General features: G+C 33.6%; 1 protein-coding gene across 2 annotated transcripts in view; it reads left to right on the top strand.

The window, feature by feature from the left end:
* Positions 1 to 21,271, top strand: part of KCND2 (potassium voltage-gated channel subfamily D member 2) — a 461,104-nt gene that overhangs the window by 4,214 nt on the left and 435,619 nt on the right. The window lies entirely within an intron of this gene.

Raw genomic sequence — 21,271 nt, 5'->3', positions numbered from 1 at the left:
GATATTTGAAACATATTCAAAACTTTAGGTTCTTAGTTTCAAATAAAAATAAGCAAATGAACTGGCATCCACACATTTTTTTTTTAGAAACTACAGATCCCATCAGGCAATAGGCCCAGGACCATAAAATACACGAAGAATGTACAGCGGTATCTGGTGAGATTGATGTTCACCAAGGGCTAGTTGCATTATAGAATACTGTGCAATCTGATTTCCTTCTAGCATTCTTGTGTGCATTGTTTTATTTGGGGGTAATGGTGTTTTGCCAGCAAAGGGGCATATTCCGAATTAATGTTTTTTTAAATAAATTTTAAGCTAGAATTAAGATTTCTTTTTAGATTGTAGAAAAAAGGAAAGGTATGAAATGATTAATAATATTAATCAAACTACAGAAAAGTAGCCGCATTTACATATTAGAGAATCTAATACAATAAGATGGTTAGAGCCTTTTACTTTTATGAGTTCTGAGATAAGCCAAGTAGGGATAGTGCCCTTTCTTCAGCGTTATGCTGCTTTGCTTGCATAGTTAATCAGTTCAGTAGGGATTTGGTAATGGCTAGAAGAAAAAAGTTATTCCCAAGGCTGCTTTTTAAGTTTCGTGTTTCTGACTAATTTAATTGCCTTCTTTAAATGACAGTGTGTTTAAAATCAACCTAATTTTATTAGACATCTTGTGTTGAACAGATTTTTTCCTGTTGTCATATGGCCAACTAATGGAATATTTTATATGTGAAGAATTTTTGGCTAAGTTTAAGTAAGAAAAGATGGTACAGTAAAATACAATAACTTATGATTTTGATTTAGTCTCACACATTTTTTTGAAGATCTACTGGTACATTTTCAAAAATGAATCAGTGAAAATTCATATTCTACTGCTTATATTTCTCTTTTATCCTGTTGGTTATTTTGTGACAATTTTAGAGAAAGATTCAAAATACTTTATCAGTGTAGATGCTTCTTTCTTATCAAAGAGGAATATGTATATTGGCCTTGTCTTTTTGGCATTTGAAGTCTTTATTAAGGATAATTGGATAGTACAAATTAGTATCAGGACGTCAAATTAGAAATACATATGTATAAAAAAGACTTTGTATTAAGAGGAAATAAAGGAATAAATATTAAAAGGAAATATATTTTTAAAGGTTTGGTGACAATGGCAGTGTTTTTCATGAAATATCAGAGAATCATTTTAATAGTATATACTGTCTATATGATTGAATATAGGTATTGTTATAAGGAATGTTGATGAGCTGCTAATGTCATCTAGTAGATGTTCTATTCTAGACATCAGAAGTTAGTATTATTTTAAAATTTGTTTCCTGGAATGACTTTCAAATTTTTATTTTATTTTGAAATTTATTTTTGTTTTCAGGAAAAAAAAGAGGACATGTTAAGCATTAATAACTTTTTTATTATATAAATAAAATGCTTATAAGCATCTACTTTTTGAAATAATGTAAGAAATTGAATCATGATGCCTGAGTAAAATCTATGAAATGGATTTAGTTCACATGTTCTGTATGTAAGTGGATTAGAAAAATCAAATATACACTTTCTTGGAACTTGGAAGCAAAATGAGAGTTACTTTTAAGACTTAAGATTCACTGAAGTTGAAAAGTTTAATTTTCAGTAATTAAGCTAGTTAATGATCCTGATGGAATATGGCAGTCATAGTTTTAAGATATAGAAATGTTGATACAATCAAAATACAAACCATTTTTTGGTGGTAAAAATGAACATTTAACAAAGCATATGCTTTATAATATAGCACAGTTTCTTAGGAAAATGTCTTCAGTTTCTCATCAAAATATATTTAAATGTATTTATTTTTTTAGAGAAATATATATTTTTTTAAATCCTGCCTTTTTGGTGTCTTCTTTGGTTGCATTGTGACTCAACAGCTTTAGCTAAGAATAGAAAATGTTTAACAAAAGCCATTGCCTAAATTTATTTTTTGACTCAGTAGTTTTATACTTATAAGCTGAAGTGTAAGGTATAAACTTTGTGTAAAATATGCAGCAGTTGAAGCTAATCGCAAGCTGTGTCTGATAGATGACCAGAAATTTCCTATTACACTTTCTGAGCTCTTTTTACATGGCTATTACTTTTAATGGAGTTAATGTTCATCAATTAATGATAATAGAAGTGAAAATGGAATCCTAAATAGTGGTTATCAAAAGTTGCAGCTCATATAAACATTATCCACGAGAGGAAACAGCCAAGACTTTTGTAACTCAAGATTGGCAGAATTATCTGTTCTGTTTCAGGTCATTTTAGACAATATTCAGTTGGTATTTTGGGTCTGAAGAAACGAGTGGGTCTATCTTAGAACTATTGTGTATTCATCGGATCGTTGTTGTGCTTCCTGACTTAACCAAGCTTGTTATATAAGGAATTATTTAATTTGCCAGTAAAATTCATGCTTTAAAATATAATTGTAAGTGTACCCATTTCCTGTTAATTAAAGTAGGCGACATCAAAAGCACAATTTTAAAAAGTCAATAGAAGAATGTCAGATTTTTTAAAACAGTGTTCAGATTGAGTGGCAACACCTATCTGATCCTCCATTCCATCCTTCTTTCTGTGCATATGTATTGACTTGTATTAGGCCCTGATTACGCTTTTATTTCCCTCCCTCCCTCCTTTCCTTAATGTAAACTCTAATTACTGCCTCAAACTGCCTTGGGAGAGAAAGGACCTGAAACTCCTCTTTTGTCCAAATGACCTTTGGGAGATAGTCGCATCCAGTCCTTATTTTTCACTTAGGTGGTAGTACTTAAATGTTGCCAAATTTAGCACATTTCCAAATGTTCACCAATAATCAAAAACAATGTTGTAAAAATATATTTAACAAGGTCCAGCTTCAGTTTACCATTGTACCTCAGGTTCATTCATGACTTGTGAGTGAAAAGTGGCACCAGGTGACACATGAAAAAATTTGAGGAGCTTTTATGTTAGGCAATGTGTGCATTCTTGGTCATGATTACTAACCATTTAGATCCTTTTTTTAAAAAAAAAAACCAGATTGTATCACTCATGACATAAAACTTAACAACTTGAGAAGTGTCATTTCTGTAGTCCATACCATTTCATTAATTTTAAAACAAAGTTGTTTTCATAAACTTTTCAATACGGGAAAGAAGGCTACTATGTGTCATTTCTGTAAAGTTCATGTTTAGAATGAAACTTTATGATTTAACTACATAAATCATATTCTGATTTCTGAACAAACCTAGGAAAAGAGTTCATTTATAGTGTACATTCATCAGAAATAAATCTGGTAGAATTATATCTGTACTCTCAGAAGAAGCTTAGTGTAGTGTCTATTTATAAGACTCTCAAACACCAGCTCTAAAATATTTCAATTTTAATAGGTTTGGTAAATTGCTATTTAAAAAAAACAAAAAAGCAAAATAGTTTTTCACTGCAATTTTCCTAACAAGGTATCAGGGAAATTCCCTCTTTTAGAATGGCATAATTGGAGCGGGTTTTTGTATATATAATATGTCCTACATGTTATGTTTTATATAACATACAAGTATGTTATAAATATCACATACAACAAAAATATATTAAATATGTTGCATATTATATATTTTATAATATGAACATGTATGTTGCATGACACATGTGTGCTATAAAATATGTTATTAAAAAGAACAAACTTTTAAATATCTTTTTACTATTCATCTCTATTCTAACTACATAACTGGGGAATTTTGGGAGTGTATATGTCTTGCAGAATCATTTATGTAGAGACTTTTGCTTTACCCAGCTATTAATGAAAATGGATGGGATTATTTTCTCCTGGCTAGCATCTTACATAAATATTGCTAACATGTTAATCAAATACGTCTTTACAAGGTGGGAAGTACCATTTATCTTTCTGTTGAAGAGCCATACTGTGAGTAACATCCATTTTCAGTTTGGCATACAAACCACATATTTTTATAAAGTTCTTTATAGAGCATGTTAATTGATAGGAGTTGAAAATGAACTTTTAAAGAAATGTAGAAAAATGTGACATATATTCCTTTTTTAAGCGGAATCTTAAGTTTCTTTAGTTTGTTTTGGTTATCATTTGAATGAAAGACAATATTTGACATGACATATATATTTTTAAAATGTGTATATTTACACATTTTTAAAATGTGGGCATCTTAATTTTTTTACACACATTTACGTGGTTGCTAGACTGAGGTATGTCAGGAAGAGATAATCTGTGTTCTCTTAGTATAGCACCCTAGAGAAGTGGCATTTTCTAATTTTCAGTGGGTCTATATATATATTTCTTTTAGGATTTCCCTTTAGACTGCAGATTGACTTAGCCTTATTTTATTGGTATAGTTACTTCATTTAATTCTGATACATGTATTTTGTATTTGTGTAAACCTTTCTCCCAATTATACTCATCTTTGAAATGAGTTAATTAAATTCACATTTCTTATTACCTAATTTCTGAATTCCTGGTGAAAGGAAACTTAGCTGTTATTTATTTAAAATTCATTCATCACTTTCCACGTGGAAGGTTTGTGTGTGTGTGTTGCTCATAGATATAAAATTAAATAGCAGGATTTCTTGAAATTTCATTTTTTTTACTTATTTTTTGAAGACTTTGAAACACTATCTAAGAATGTGCTTGGGGGGTTAGTGCTGATGCTACAGGGATAAAAAAGGGAATGCATTTGCTCTTTATTCCATTAATAAAATGCATTTCTCTCCAGTTCTACTCCTGTGACTCACTCCACATTCTTCAGTCTCACTGCTAGCTCTGCATTTATACACACAGTGCTGGGATTTGTCATGATGGTGCCCAGTTGATATAATACAACCAAGTGTTCCCTTCTGGTAAACTGTTAGGCCATTGGCAGGAAACCACTTGATGGGGGGTATTTTACCTGGCCTGATAGAGAAGAAAGGAAATCAATCAGTTTGCCTACATTACCTAAAAGTGAGTTGGCCTGTGAGTTGTTAAAACTCTACAGGTGAACTTCTCTTTCACTGACAGAACAGGAATGGTGAAAAGAACATTCACTGAAAAAGAAGTATTAGTTTTCCTCAGAGCTGTGATAATGATTTCTTTTTGCCTCCACTCTCCATTTGTCTTACATTGTTTTCTGTGTGTGTGTGTGTGTGTGTGTGTGTGTGTGTGTGTGTGTGTGGTGTATTTCTCCCACTGGTCCCACTGGCTTCAGCAGCTAGATTTGGCAGCATGGGATAAGGTCTGGTATTGAACAGAAGCCCAGGGGAGAAACACCATCTCTACAATTCCATGCACATTTATTCTGCTCCTTGCTTTAGTAGATTCCATTGGAATTTTCTGCCCTTTCGTTTTCTCCTTTGAGAGCCAGCCTTTAACATTGATCTTCTCCGTGAAGCCGTCTCACCCTCCTAAGTCTACATCATCTATAGTTGGAGTTACTCTTGACATTAGTAAGTGCTATTTTATATATAATTTATGGTTTTACTTCTTGCCTTCCAAACTAGATTAAAAGGTTTTGAGGTTTGGGTCTACACCTTTTGGGATTTATTACCTACTAGTTTAGTATTCGAATATGGAGAAACCTGCGTCGGTGTGTTGCTTACCACGACGGGAGATGAGATCTGCACACCATGGAGAGCTCCCAGCCAGGGAACGGTGCCATCTCAGCATTAGCAGTAATCTACTAATGTGATATTTTGCTTTGTTCACTGTTAAAAAAAAATAAAAAAATTGAAATTTATTGTTTGAACATTTGTCTTTGACTGTACTACAGTCTACCCCTTTTATTTTTCTCTCTGCAGTAGGGAGGGCTGTGAGACTTCTCCATTCTGATCTGTAACTAATTCTTCTGCAAAGGTTAGGATTAATGGCTGTCGGGGCTCTTTTCTTAAGCAGTTTGCTTTCTGGTGAAGGCTGGGTAAAGTGCAGATGCCTCTGGGAAGCATATGGAGATATCTTATAATGTAAGATATCTGAATCAACACAGGAATAAAATGCCTTCTCTTTCAAGCTCAGTTCCCTATCTAAATATGAACAGGCAAGGAGCCCATGGGTCAAAAAGCTACTTTGATGACACTTTGTGACAAGAAAAATATTCTGTCTCTTATTCAGTAAACGCAAGCGGGCACTTTATCCAGCTACTTATGAATAAAATGGGAATGTTTAAAAATAGTAAACTATTGTCTGTAAATGGCATATAAAATAAATATAATCCGTCTCAGGAAGAAGTCCCCATTCTGAGCAATTAGAAAACAGGTATACAAAATGTAAATACACGGGTAGATACGTACCCTGGCATGGTGCAATACATTTTGCAGTGGGAATTTTGACAAGTCTATTATGTAAAGAAAGTGGAATCATAATAAGTGTGGGGAGAATAAGGAGTGATTTATCAGAAGTTAATACTGAGAAAAAATAACATTGAAAGAGTAGGATGATAGCTGAAATAATGTCAAATAGAAGGGAAAGGTTTTGTTCTAAAAGTAAAAGGTCTTGCTTTTTTGTTCTTATGTGTGCCTGATTCTCCATCTTCCCCATTTTCTTCACTGTTTTTGTTTGTTTGTTTGTTTGTTTGTTTGTTTTGGTTTTTTTTTAATATCAGTAATACTGCTTTTGGAAACCCAAAGTTTTACCTGTAGCCTATACTCACAGGAAATCAAAGTGTGACTCATAGAGCTCAATTCAATTTAACACATTTTGTTGATCAGTTACTACCTATTATTGACCACAATAGTAAACATAAAAGCAAACTTCCTGACCTTAAGAACGATATACTCTAGTCAGAGAGGCAGAAAATAAACACATAAATACATAATTCCAGGTAGCGGTGGCAGCCACACGGAAAATAAATCAGGGTAAGAACTATATTATTACTTCTTAGAGACAGACAAGGCCCTTTCCAAGCGGACTACCTAAGCTGATGGCTAACCGAGGGAGTGATGGAGTCCTGTGCATATCTGCATGAAGAGCTTTAGAGGAAGAGAGAAAAGAAGTACAAAGACCTGAAGATAAAAGTATTCCACCTTCGGCTGCTGTAATTGAAGCAGAGGGAGAGAGGGGCTTAGTAGCAAATGCTATCTGAAAGGTAGTCAGGACAAGATGATGAAGGGCCATATACGTCTGGTTTCATTCAAGACTAATGGGAGATATTAGAGAGTTCTGAACAAGGTAGAGATCGAATATGATTTCTGTGTTAAAATGAGCACAAGGCCTGAAATATTTCAATTTTTTCAATGGCCATTTTAACATTAATGTCTTCATGATATTTAAATCCTCATTCTTTGTTAGATTTATTATACTTACCTTACTCAAAATTTACGTACAATTAATTCATGAGATTTTTCCAGAAAAATGGAGTATTTTATAAGAATGCATGATTAAATTATACCTGTCTGACAAAAATAAAACTAGTTCAAATGGAAAAATGAATTTTAGCTGAAAAGACAGAAGTGGTTTTCAATTGGTATGGAGCTATTTGGGGAATGACTGGGGATTATTTATTTTGGATATAGACTTACAGTTGTCGTTTCTAATGTTGATGTTCAAGAATATCACATATACTTTGGATTCTATTTAAAGAATTTTCATTCCTTTTTTTTTTTTTTTTTAACATTGAAGTAGGTACATATATATCCTCTTCAGGTGTTTTGTTATGTTTGGGAGTTTGTAAGAAAAAAATGGTTGAAATCTGAAAATTGCCTGTAGGGTGTGTATTTTGTAACTCAAACTAAATTGGGACCATGTGGGCAGCCAATGTGTAATAAATGAAAATTTACACAGGCAGTGATTTGGTAAGAGTCTCCATGCTGAAGAATAAAGCATAATCATGATTGGCTAATTGGAAGGAACTTGTGTTGGAAGAACAAGAATTGGATTAACGGCATAAAAATACAAAAAAGAAAAATTATGTGTGATTCCCAGATGAGTAACTGGTGAAAATAATTCTTGAATCTAAGGGAATTCAGTGTGGCTTTTCAATTTAGCATTCTATTTCCATTAAAACATTTGCCCTTCAAATAATTCTCCATCCTAACCAGTAGTTTCTTCCAGAGGCTTGATTTCTGGTGGAACAAGCTGGGGTTTACAAGGGCCGTCACAAAGGAAAAAGTCCTAGTATTCCTTTCTTTTGCATGTGTTGAAGTTGATGACAATTACACCCTCATAATTAGTATTCTTTGTTAATTTTGAATGGGGACTTGTTTCCTTTCATCTTTAGCTACAGAAACTGAAGCTAAATATATAGAAATATTAAATTAGTTTCAGCTATGTGTTTGAACTCAAGGCCCACCATATCCAAGCCAATAATATGAAAAATATAAAATCAAAAATATCTCACAAGGCTGTGGATTACTCATTCTTGTGAAATTAAGAATGAGGATTGGAGTTGAAATACAACTGGTTTTCTTGTACTTGACATTATTTTATATTACTTTTTGAAAACATTTACAGCCAAGAAAGTATTCACATAAACCGCATTCATACTGTATAGTTTATCAGAATATTACTGTGGTTAGAAAAATATGCTAATTTCAAGGCATATTTTAGGCATTCAGAAAGAGATACATCACTATGAAATAGGGTGTATGAATAAATATCAAGAGGAAATTACTTTCATTTTAGGAAATTCTTTATTTTTTGAATATTTTTGAAAATTTTCAGTTACAATTGGCACACAATACTTTATTAGTTTCAGGTGTACAATATAGTGATTAGACATTTATAAAACTTACAAAGTGATCACCCTGATTAACCTCGTGCCCATCTGACACCATGCATAGTTATTAAAATATTGACTGTATTCTTAATGCTACTTTATTATTTCTTATGACTATTTTGTAACAACCAACTTGTACTTCTTAATCCCTCCCCATTTTCACACACCTCCTAATCCCCCTTCCATCTGGCAGCCCTCAAAATATCCTCTATCTATGACTTTGTGTCGGTTTTGCTTGTTAGTTTATTTTGTTCTTTAGATTCCACATACAAGTGAAATCTTATGATATTTTTCTTTCTTTGTTTGACTTACTCCACTCAGCACAATGCCCTCTAGGTCCATCCATGTTGTTGCAGATGGTGAGATTTCATTCTTTCTTATGGCTGAGTAATACTCCGTTGTATGTATGCACATCCTCTTCTTTGTCCATTCATCCATTAATGGACACCCAGGCTGCCTCCACATCTTGGCCACTGTAAACAATGCTGCAATGAACATATGGATGCGCCTGTCTTTAGAAGTAATGTTTTGGGTTTCTTTGGATAAATACTCAGAAGTGGGATTACTGGGTCCTTCTTTGTCTCTTATTATAGCCGTTGTTTTCAAGTCTGTTTTGTTTGGTGTAAGGATTTTTACTCCATCTTTTTCCCCCCATTTTCATGAGATGTCTTATCATTGCAGGAAATTCTTAATTATGTAAATTAAAATTAATATCATTTTCAATCCTTCAAGATAATCTTGTAATTTTTTATGCTTGCAATAAAAGGCAATTGTTTCAAAAAGCATAATTAACTTAGAGTGTATATGTATTAATCTGTTGTCTTTTTTTAGTATAGCATTTGTGCTTTGGGCTTTAAAAATTACAGGAATTTGATGCAGAATATCAAAAGATAGCAGTAACTATCCTAATAAAAAGAAAAGGAAAGTAATTTAGAAAATCGCTATAAACCCTTCTTTATGGGAATAAAGTGCTTTATTCATGGTCCTAGAGTAGCGATAAGTAAAGTGCCTATTGATTTTACAAAGAACTTTATTGTTTTTATGTAAAGAGTCCACCTACCTTCAGAATCACCTAAATGAAAAGTGAGATTGTTTTATTTCAAAAATAATTAAAGGAAGGCTTTTTTTTTTTTTTTTTCTTTTGCAGTCAAGTAGCAAATTTTGGCAATATGTTCTAAAATATACTATTTTAAGCCAAACTTTGAGTTAATTAGGAAATCACTTTACAGATATTCACATTCCTTTCACTTCTTTTTCCTTGTTATTTTCCACGTTATTCAACGCCAAGTTTCTGGATCTATACCTATTGTTTTAGATACTACGAAACTATATGTGAATGTATAATGTATATTCAAATATACATTTGAGAAACACAAACACATATAAACATCAATACAAAATGTATCGTTATGTAAATATTATACACATGTATATATGTCAATATACACATACTCCTTTTATTTTTCTGAGAGGACACAGAATGAGCTATTGATGATAATGTTTATAAGAAGTCTGGGTATGTGGGAGATATAAAGAATCGTTTTGTATTTAATTTTGTACCTTTTTGTACTAAAAAAATTTTTTTTTTCCATGAGTCTACAGAACTTTTGTTAAAAGAGGGCTCTCTGGTGACATTTGGGGCTTTTTTTTCCTTTATGTCTTTCTCCACAAAAACTCTATCAGATGTTATTTAAAATTAGATCCCTTGTCCTACAATAATCCTTTTTGATTCCCTCAAAAAGATACAAAATATATACGGGACTAGATTAGAGATGCCCTGGACGTAAATACCAGCCGTGTGACCATGGTCAAGTTATTTAAACTCCATGTACCTGAGATTTCCCATCTGTAAAAAAAAAATAAGTGAGCAATACCTACCTCGTAGGACTTGTATGGAAATTAAATGTAAGTATTACTTCCTATATAGGTGCTATATGAAGGATTGCTACTATATTATTATTATTTAAAATATGATATTAAGATAATGTTAAATACATTTTTCTTGCATAAACAAAAGTAGTAAAAGAGCAGGAGGAAACATGGGGAGGTAACGGATATGTCCATGGCCTTGATGGTGGTGATGATTTTCACGGGTGTATACCTATCCCCAAACTCATTAAGTGTAGACATTAACTATGTACAGCTTGGCGAGGGGAAGACTATGCATAAACTAGAAATAGAAGGAAAAAATAAACATAAAAAGTGTGTATTGGCTCATCCAGCAGACAATTAGGCAGGAAATGATTGTTGAGGATGAAGACTGATTGATTGAAAACACATATTAAATCAAGAGGTATTTCCTATTTACAAACTTGGAATTTTGAATCACCATACCAACTTCTGGTTCTTGAAAAGTCAATAGTTAAAATCAGTTTGGATTACCAAATTATAAAAATCCTGTCTTTGGTAAACTTTTGTTTCGAAATTATATAGTTCATCATTCCTTTATTATTATTTTCTCTGCCAATTTTTAAAAGGATTTGAAATAATTCACTGTCAAATCAACCACAAAAATTAAATAAACCAGTGCATGTATTCTAGATAAAGGGGAAATGATGAAACTAAAAATTAGGTTAAACAGAGCATTACTGAGTATAAAATCCTCTCTGAATTTCCTGGCAGCTAAAGAAAAGAAAGAAAGTGTAGCATGTTTTAAGCTCTGTTTATCTAAGAAAGGAAGTTATCTCACTCCTTGAAGAGTTTTTTTTAGAAAAGTAAAGCAGATTTTCTACCAACATAATGAACAGTGTCTACTCCAATATTCTCCCAAAATATTTAGAAGAATTTTTGATTGTGGCCATAAAGTATATACATTTTTATAATGCAAGGTACATAATAATATTGGAAGAATGGAAAGGTGTTTTCATAGAAAATATAAATGATTTGGTCAAAATATATAACTTCCAGATAATTACAAAATTCATATACAGAGTTGAGCACATTCTTAGTGTGGACTGGAGCCCACCAGAATTAGGATCATTTGGGATAGTTGTTAAAAATGCAGATTGTTGGCATTCACCTAAAACAATGTAAATAGTTTCTGGAGGTAGGTAGGAACCATGACAACTGCGTTTTTATTTATCACATGAAATTTTAAGAACCACTGATCTGGAAGAATGTTTGTTGAGCTGACCTCTACTATTATCACCCTGGATTACTGACCTTGAGCTGGAATTTTGAAAAAAGGTAAAAACAAACCATTTAAAACAATGATCTAGACAAAGTAGCTAAAGTGGTAGTTTTCAGTATTACTTACTGAATATAAAAATGTAGATAGAAATTTAATAATCTTGAATATACATGATAAGCTGAGTCTTTATTGTGAAAGCCCTATCTTGTCCTGTGCTGAGAATAAGGTTTCATGGATGATAACCTAATGTTCTGGAGAGCAACTGGAATAAAAATGACACAACTGTATCCTTTACAGGATTTAGGATTGTAAGCTTTTAAAGTTACTGATTTCCTAACACTATCATGGATGGGTGGGCTGAGCTTTCCTTAGTGCAGGTACCAGGTAACTGACCAGTTGATCATAATGAAAATAAACATGGAGTTCTAGATCAGAAAAGGGGAAAAACCTAAGAGAAGCAAAATGGCACCATGTATGAACATGGTCTAAATCTCACGAGACGAGAATTTTCTTGGGTACATTTTCTTTTCTCCTTTTTTCTCTCTTTTATTTGCTTCTGTATAAGCAAAAAGATGATTTTGAAAGGATTTACTTTCCAAAAAGGATACTTTTAAATCACATATTAGGGATTTCAACCGTGGAGAACCTGAATATAGAAACCAAATTATTGGTGGATTCTTAGATTATTATTGAGCATAAGGGAAGTTTTATGTAAAAATCCACTGAATGGCTGATTTTATGTTGAGCTTTTTAATTGGCTTTCCATGGCCGTTAGACTGTCCAAAATTAAGTGAACCATAAACCTTTTACAATAAGGTCAAATACAAAGAGAACTGTCTTGTGAAAGCCTGATCGACAATATGGCTAGGGATTGAAATTCACTCCCTGTCTTGGAGGATGCTATGTCATTAGCTATGGTTACAGGATTTGGGGTCATCAACTTCTGTAAAAAATGGAAACCTATGTCAAGCGTTGTGATTCAATCATGGAAGTTCTGATAAATATACTCACATGCCAACTGAAGTGTTTCTTTCTTAGTGTTAAGATCAACAGGCCTGACATGGCATTTTTGAAATCTTGGTTTGAAGTGACATTAGTTAGATGATGCAGGTTTATCCAAGTCAGATGAATAGGAAGAGAGAGTCTCATACACACTCTGGGATGCTTCTCTTGCTGAACAGAATATATATGGAGGGAGGGAGTGGAAGAAGGAGAGGGAAGAGAAAGAGAGATGGAGAGAGCTGGGGAGACGTGTAAGGACATAATATGACTCTTATAATAGAACAGGAGTCTACATTTATGGGGCCTCTGCTCTGTGGCAGGCACCTCTCTCCATAGACATAAGCAGTGTTATTTTTTCATACCGCACATCTGCTGCCCCCCTTTCTTTGCCATATTTCGATTCCCACTGGCAAGAGAGACACATGAAAATAAGCTAAATACTTAATAAAATGGGGAAATAAGAAACCAAATTAAGACCGTTCCATTAAAAACATGTTTAAGTTCAAACAGCTAGAACGAACGTTAAAATAATCAGGCACTCTTCTAGCTAAAATAAAAAGCTGGAACCCAAAACAATAGAACATGTTCTGAGAAGCATGTCTGAACTTTGGTATGAAGTTCTTCTAGGAGAATATCAGAGAAAATTCAACAACAAAAAATGTATGCCCCTGATTAGATATGCCAGTAAAAGAACCTCTGCTTCTAAAGATTTGAGCCTTGAGCCACAAATAAACAAGGCCTCTTATCTCCCTACACAGCCCATCAGTGGGTTGGCCACAGCAGCTGTCCTTTCCTGCACCTCAGGCCAGACATAAACATCCGTCAGTTACCAGACAGACCGTGCTTGGAAGTTGTGACCATTATTGAAATCTGGAATATTAAAAACAAAATGGCTTTTTAACTTCTAATCCAAGATAGATTTTAATCACATCTATAATTCTTGTTCACCTTTCTTTCAGTTTATTTAGAGGACTCTTTTATTGAAGAGCTAGACATCCTTTTTAAATAAGATAATGTATTTCTGAGACTATATTGTATTTCTGTTTATTTGTACTATCTCTAGGAACCAAATAAGAAAAAAAAAATCCATAGATCTATAATGCCCTACCTGCAGCCTTGTTGTGTTTAAGGGGACACAATATGCCTGCTGACAAAATTTCTCTCCTCAAAGAATCTCAGACTTTAGTTGAAATCTCCCCTGTAGGTTTTATAACAATGCTTTGCAGATCATAGATGCTGAATAAAGATTTTTTTTTATCATAGAATTAAAGGTTCAACCCATTTTAGAAACTTTTATCAATCACAATACATGACTCTCTGGCTACTTCTCTCTCAGCTAAACATCCTCTGGCAAACAAATATCTACATAGTAATATAAAATTCCCATGGATGCAAAGTCTTCAGCTCAACATACAGGAAAACATATACATGAAATAAACTTCTAGAGTTTTGGCATTTTTGAATATGCTGATTGATTCTTCTGCAAAACTGTTTTCCAAATCCTTATTCATTTTTCCTTAACCTTTGAAAGAAATCCCCTACATTTGTGTATTATTGCTCTCATGTCTATGCTCTTAAGTCATAGATGTACATATCTATTCTGGGCTGTTCACACAATAATTTCCAGATTTGTGCCATCAGGAAATATGCCCTTGATTTTTATAGACAGTCAGCATAAGAAATGGCCATATAGAGAATATTTCCAAGTCTAATTCAAAATCCTTAGATGAGAGTATTTTCTAGCTAGCACCTTACTCATTATCCCACATAGTAAGAGCTGTGGAAATATGTCTTTTCCTTGTATGCTAACTCCATTAGAATTTGAATGTGTCTTGTATAACTGATAAGAAGAAATCCCAGGCATGTCCAGAATCACCGATAATGGGTGCCATGACCAACTAGTGATGTCAGCACTAGTGACGGACAGAGGAGGGTTTTCTTACCTGGCATCAGCAAAGTCTTAGTGGCAGAAAAAGCAGAGCATATTCTGGGCACAGTGCATAGATTCATCTGGCACTCAAATGTCTGTTGAATGTTGACAGAACAAAAATCTGGAATCTCTTGTCACTTTTTGAATCTTCATAAGTTCTGCTATGAATTCTGAATTTGAAAGTATTGTAACACATAATAATCCCTTTAACAATCCATTTCTTCTCATAGTTCTATTTTTACTTTTTAAGTGTGTTTTGACCCATGTAAGTGATCGATAAATATCCATGGAATAAACGAAAGAATAAATTGTCTTTCTGAATGCATAAAAATTTGACATATGTCTGGTATTGGAGAAATCTAGTAGGAGGGTGGAATAGAGATTGAATTTGATGACATTTAAATCTTGTTCTATGGTTTAACACTTATTATCTGTGCCCCCCAAATTATCTGTGATGCATGGCATATAACTTTACTTCTCTATAATATTGTTCTCTGTAACTCTCAGCATCACTTCAAGATAGGTATTTATTAATAATCTATGAAATGGGTGTCCATTAGGCGTTGTATGTAGTTGAACGAACCAGAGCACTAGTGTTTAACAGAAACAAATACGATGCCCAGAAACACAGGAAAACAAATGCACAGTAATATCCAAAACCTATCAAGAAAACACAGCATCCAGATTTAGTTTAATTCAATTTATCGACTGTTCCTATGTGCCAGGCAATATACTTGGCACTATGAAGAAAAGATATGAGTGTGAGAGAACAAGTTCTGTGTGGAGCTGGGATTTTAAATCCTGGCTCGTCTCACTGGCTGACTCTACAAAGCCTCGATGCAGTTTAAAAATATATTTGTGTTTGTAGGATATAAAATGTGTGAGGAACTTTTTAATGCTCTGAAATGAGCTACTGTTTGCCTGAGTTGGAAAGAACAAAAGTCACCCATCAATTCTTGTAGTCAAGTTACAGTCTGAGTCGGTGGAGCATCTGAAATTGCAAGGATATTTGAACATGGTTTTTCTCATATAAGTGCCTTCTTTTCTCCTTTTAGTCCTGTCCTAGTAATTAGGGAAGAAGGGCTAGGATGCATGCATGCTAACTTGTGAGCTGATTTGTGTACTTGTTGTTTTCCTCTTCATTTTTTGTTGGTAAAACATAATTAGTGTTTGCTTCTTGCCAAATAGTTTAAGATCACCTTTAAGATCCATTGTAGTTTTAAATGATGCACAACATAAATTGATGAATAATGCTGTATTGACATTGAGAATATTATACTATTTGCTCTCTAACATAAATATGTTGTTTCCTAGGTAATTACATTGGAATATATTAAATGAGTCTTTATTGTAAATGTTATAGTTATATTTTGAAAGACACATTTTGATGTTAAGAAAGCGGTGAATTTAAATATTACTTCTCAGTTTTCTTTGTGCTTCAGCTCCCTTTGTTCTAATTAAATCCCTTTTTATTTCATCATGGTTGTTTATGCCATCATATTCCATGATTTTACATAAATTCAGTGACATGTCCATAGAGATATTTAAGAGACGTTTTCAAACTGTAGTTCTTTATATTCTAAAAATCATAGAATCTTGAAACTACAAATTTTCTTGCAGGTCACTTAGCTCAAACATCTGCCAATTGAAAATATCTTTCTAATCTGTTCTTTGTATTTATATGGTCTTCTATGAGCTTTTTTAGTATTCTGTGTAATTGGAAGTTTAAGGCAGCCCATTTTTTTCCAGCACTATGCAATTTTTTATCGTTCTTTAAAAATTTTGAGCTGACATGTACACCTTCCTCTATCACCCATTTATCCAGACTACGTTTTCGAGAATGAACAGAATATGTCTTCTTTTCCACATCTTTCTCCAGGCTGTACTTGAAGAGAGTTCTTATGTCCCTCCTTCGGCTCTTCTCTGCCGGGGTGAACTTCCACAAGCCATTCAAACTTTGCTGTGGAATGTGATCTCTGGACACCCCCGCCATATTGCCTGGATCTCAGATCCTCTGCAGTAGATCTGACTGGGAGAAAGCACATGGAGATCACAAGCCACCATGACACACTGTGTATCTCTAAAGAAGGCCTAAATGCAATGACTTGTACCGGTCTTGTGGTAAAATAACAGGTCTTTCATTTTGCCTTGAAAGGCTCTAAAACCTTTTCTTTCTTCCCTTTCCTTATATTATTTACTACTTGAGGAGAATTTCTACCTGACTTTCTTTTCCTTGTGAAATTTCATTCTATGAACCAATAAAAATGCATTATTTGAGTGTTACCTAGCTACATGGCTCAAACTTCTCCGTGAGTCTGTTTAATTGTATGATAATAATAAAACAGAACACACAATAGATAATGTTCTTCTGGGAAAGCTATAAAGGCATCCTTCTCATCAGTGGAAGTGTTTATCCAGATAATTGTACCTGAAAGCATCCATCCAGTGCAACCAGACATTTAAAGTCCAGTAGGGTAAGGAGAAGAGAAGGAAGGAGTATATTAGAAATCCTAATTGAATTGCTACAACACCCATGAACTATTCTGGTTCTGCTTGACCAGAGGCTGAGGATGCAGTTCATTCAGGTTTCTGATGATTTTCCTTTCACTCTGTTGGAGGAGCATCAATAATGAGCCTGTAAGACAACTGGGATGGATAGAAGAAAAAGGGACATGCAGCTTTCCTGTTGTTCCTTCTCTGACCAAATTTATTCCAAGGCATGAAATGGCAGTCGTCATCATCATCATCATCATCATCATCACCCTCATCACCATCATCACCATAACAGAAGCTCTCACTTAAGGAGCAATTCCCCTGGGTCAGGTACTGTTCTCTTCTCTGCTTTACACACATCGTTTCTTATTCCATGTGATTCTATAACACAGGCATTGCTTTTAGGGCACAGGTAAACAAAACGTGACCTAGAAAGAACTGATGTTGGTTCTCCCTGTCTCCAAAACATGTACATTATCCACAGGAACACGTAGACTCAGAAGTTATTTCTTTTTGTCAAATAATTAGTAGTAGAAATGTAAACTGCCTTTGTGGAGGTAGAAATGCTATAGAAAAGGCTTGGTTCAAAGTGTGTCAGGATCAGCAATGACAAAGCTAAATTTTCTGCTCTGATAGTATGTTTACAAAGACTATTGAATAGAGTATTCTAGGAATGTGTTGGTTTGTGATTTGCAAATTTCCTAATTGAAGTCACTCAAGATGAAACACAATCCTCTCAACACAGTGGCTCTAAAATAGTTTAGTGAAAAGGTGGGTAGATAGCGGAGATTTCTTTATTTTATTTTATTGCAGAAGGAAAAAAATCTTGTAGGATGTTTTCTAACACCTCCTGTGTGAATTTATCATTGAAACATCTTTGAAATAATACATGACTCAATAAAATATACACTCATAGCAATGAGGATTGATTATGTCACTACTTTAGAAATAGAATGTACACTGAATATGAGGAGCAGTTAGCTGTAGACACATGTGACTTGCTAACTGGTATGTCATATCAGCAATAATAGATATGTAGTAAGTTTAAAAATGATGTCAGCTTACCTTTGATAAATGGACAAGCATATTTTTAAAAATCTTAATACTTTTTTTCTTCTTGGAAGTAGTTTTGTTTATTGCATTATCTCTCATTTCTAAAATCACTAGCTCTAATTATAATTAGTGCTATGTAAAATATAAAGATATGATTACAAAAACATTTACAAAAACTTTTTCATCTAATTTAAAATTTAGAAAAAACAAACGCGGGTTGTTTGTTCAACCTAAGATAACAAGCATCTTAGAATGGTTTCGGAGTTTACTGAAAATTAATTAGGGCTTGCGTCCTCAAGCTGAAGTAGAATAATATTGACTATCAACTATATGCCAAAACAATGTATACACATTTTATGAAAGGAAGAAGCTATATTAAAATTGTAATACAATGAATGACGCTAGCATACATTAGATTAACGCCGTCTTTTAAGCAAATGTCATACTACACATTACTACCATAATTCAATTCAACTTCTAAAAGTAATACATAGATAACATCTTTTAAAATGTGTGCATATTTTTGGCACCCCTGGTATATGTCACAGGATGTAAAGTACAGCATAGGGAATGTAGTCAATGGTATTGTAACAGCTAAATGTCAGAGAGGTAGTAGACTTGGCGGGGAGTGGAGGGGCAGGTAGAGTTATCACCTTGTGAGGGGTATAAATGTCTATTACGTTGTTTTGTACACCTGAAACTAATAAAAATATTATAAAAATAATGCAAACATTAAGACTTGATTGAAAGCCATTCCTATAATGAGAGAATTTTTAAAATTGTTAATGTAGTGATGACTTGAAAGAAAAACATGCTTGTTAGGTAAACACTGCCCTGTTATTGTACATTTAACTTCTCTACATTTCATATATACATATTTTATATATATATGTATATATAGATATCTATGTAAATATGTATATATGTATAATACATATATATATAATAGATATGCACATAGATATGTACACACACATATATACATACAAAATATATTTGCAAGGTATCTGTGTTTATTTATTTTGTACTTTCTCTGTCTCTTATATTATAAACTCTTGAAGGTCAGACCTGTATCTAACTTAATTTGATCTAATAATCTGGGCACTGAATACATTCTTTTGCTGATTTTTGTGTTGGTTTTGATAAAAAATATATGCAGTATTCTATTATAAAGGGAAGTTATCTTGGCTTGGAGATAATGATTTTCAATATGTAGCACCAAGAATTCATATCGATGCCAAGGAAGCAAACTAAATAAAACACCAGTTTAGTTCAGCTTTGGCTGCAAGACTGTTATAATGTTCTCTTTCAGTAACTATTAGAAAACATCAAGATTCTATTATTTCATTTATTCAGCAAATATTTGAGTGCCCACTCTGGGCATGCTTTTGCTATGTGTTAAGGATCAAAGATTAACGAGGTATAGTTTCTGCCTTGAAGGCATATGCCATAGTGTAGTTTTACACACACACACACACACACACACACACGTGCACACACAGACACAAACAAAGAAGATAACTCTACATTACAGTGTGAAAAGTACACTCATAAAGTCATGCCAGAGTATTCTGGGAGCCCTGGAGAGGAACACCTATTCTACTTGGGAGTCTCATGGAAGGCTTGCTGATAATGAGTCTTGAATGAAATATTTAAGGATGAGTATGGGCTGTCAAGGAAACAAAGATGGAAAGGTGGAAGATCATTGGAGGGATCTTGGAGGGAATAACAGAAGTAAAAGCATAAGTAGAGTATTTGAGCAATAATATAATTATTAGGTATTATGTGTTTAATATTTACTATGTACTAGTAACTGTGCTAGGAGTTTTGCATGGATTCCCTAGATTATGTCTTAACTTTATGGATTCAGTGCAGCAATGCAAAGTCAGAGTCCAAATGTAGGGAAGCTGGCAGTCTAACGCCAAAATCTTTGCTATTCAGCACTCCCATACAATCTTGCATTTTGGGTTGCGACACTCCCAATAATTCAGAGCTGCTATACACTATTCCCCAAAGAAGGATTCACAGACAATTGAGCTGGAGCACCACAGCAAAGGTTCATGGGAACTTTTGAGGTAAACACTGAATACTCAAGTAGGCAGAAAACCTAAAACCATTTGTCTTTTTCTAATTATAGCACTAAAGAGTTATTATGTTTTTCACACATTGAAAAGGTTGGCATGTCTCCTTTTAGTGCTGAGTATTTATATATCGTCATTCAGTTTCCTTTTGGCAGGGTCAGGATTCCATTCATGCATAGTATGTAGGAAATTTAAGTGTAGAACTTGAGGTTGGTGTTTCTTCCAATTCTGGAAAGCTGTGTTTTACACACCATGTTCTTCCAACTGAAGTGTTTGAGATCATACTTTTAGTTGTGACTTTTGTTCCGCAAATTTTCATAAAGATTCAAAGTGCTAGATCTCATTAAATTTAATTCCTAGGACCGTGGAGAGAGGAAATTTCTATTTCCATTTAAACTCTTAAATGTGAATTGCTCATTTCAAATAATTATCCCAAAAAGGACTTAGAGCTAATAATCAGCTTCAATTATCCTTCATTTTTACAAAAGCAGAACTCAATATGTGCCTATAGCGTGATCATATGGGGATACGAATTGGTTATTTGAAAAAGCCTCTTTTAGTCCAATGATTTCTTTATAGCCATCGTATTGTCTGATTGTGGTCATCATATAAATTTGGAAGAATACTTCGAATGCAATACAGTACCGTACATAGTTAGTGAGAGAAGCAGTTTTTTAATACTTAGAGAAATGAAGAATCAAATATTTGAGATAGTCTTTGAAACTGTTGGCTAGGGTGAAAGAAACCAGAGCCAGACCTGGAAATGAGACATCAATTAAAGGAGCCAAGAATGCACAATTAGAATACCCAAACAATACACCTCTCATTCAGTTAGCAATTATTTTTCTAAGAATTTTTTAAGCTATTGGTTTTTATGAATTACAAT

The sequence above is a fragment of the Rhinolophus sinicus genome, linkage group LG11 (assembly GCF_036562045.2).
Source record: "Rhinolophus sinicus isolate RSC01 linkage group LG11, ASM3656204v1, whole genome shotgun sequence".
Classification (NCBI taxonomy): Eukaryota; Metazoa; Chordata; class Mammalia; order Chiroptera; family Rhinolophidae; genus Rhinolophus; species Rhinolophus sinicus.
Note: the sequence above shows the minus strand (reverse complement) of the source record. Positions and strands in the feature narration are given on the sequence as shown.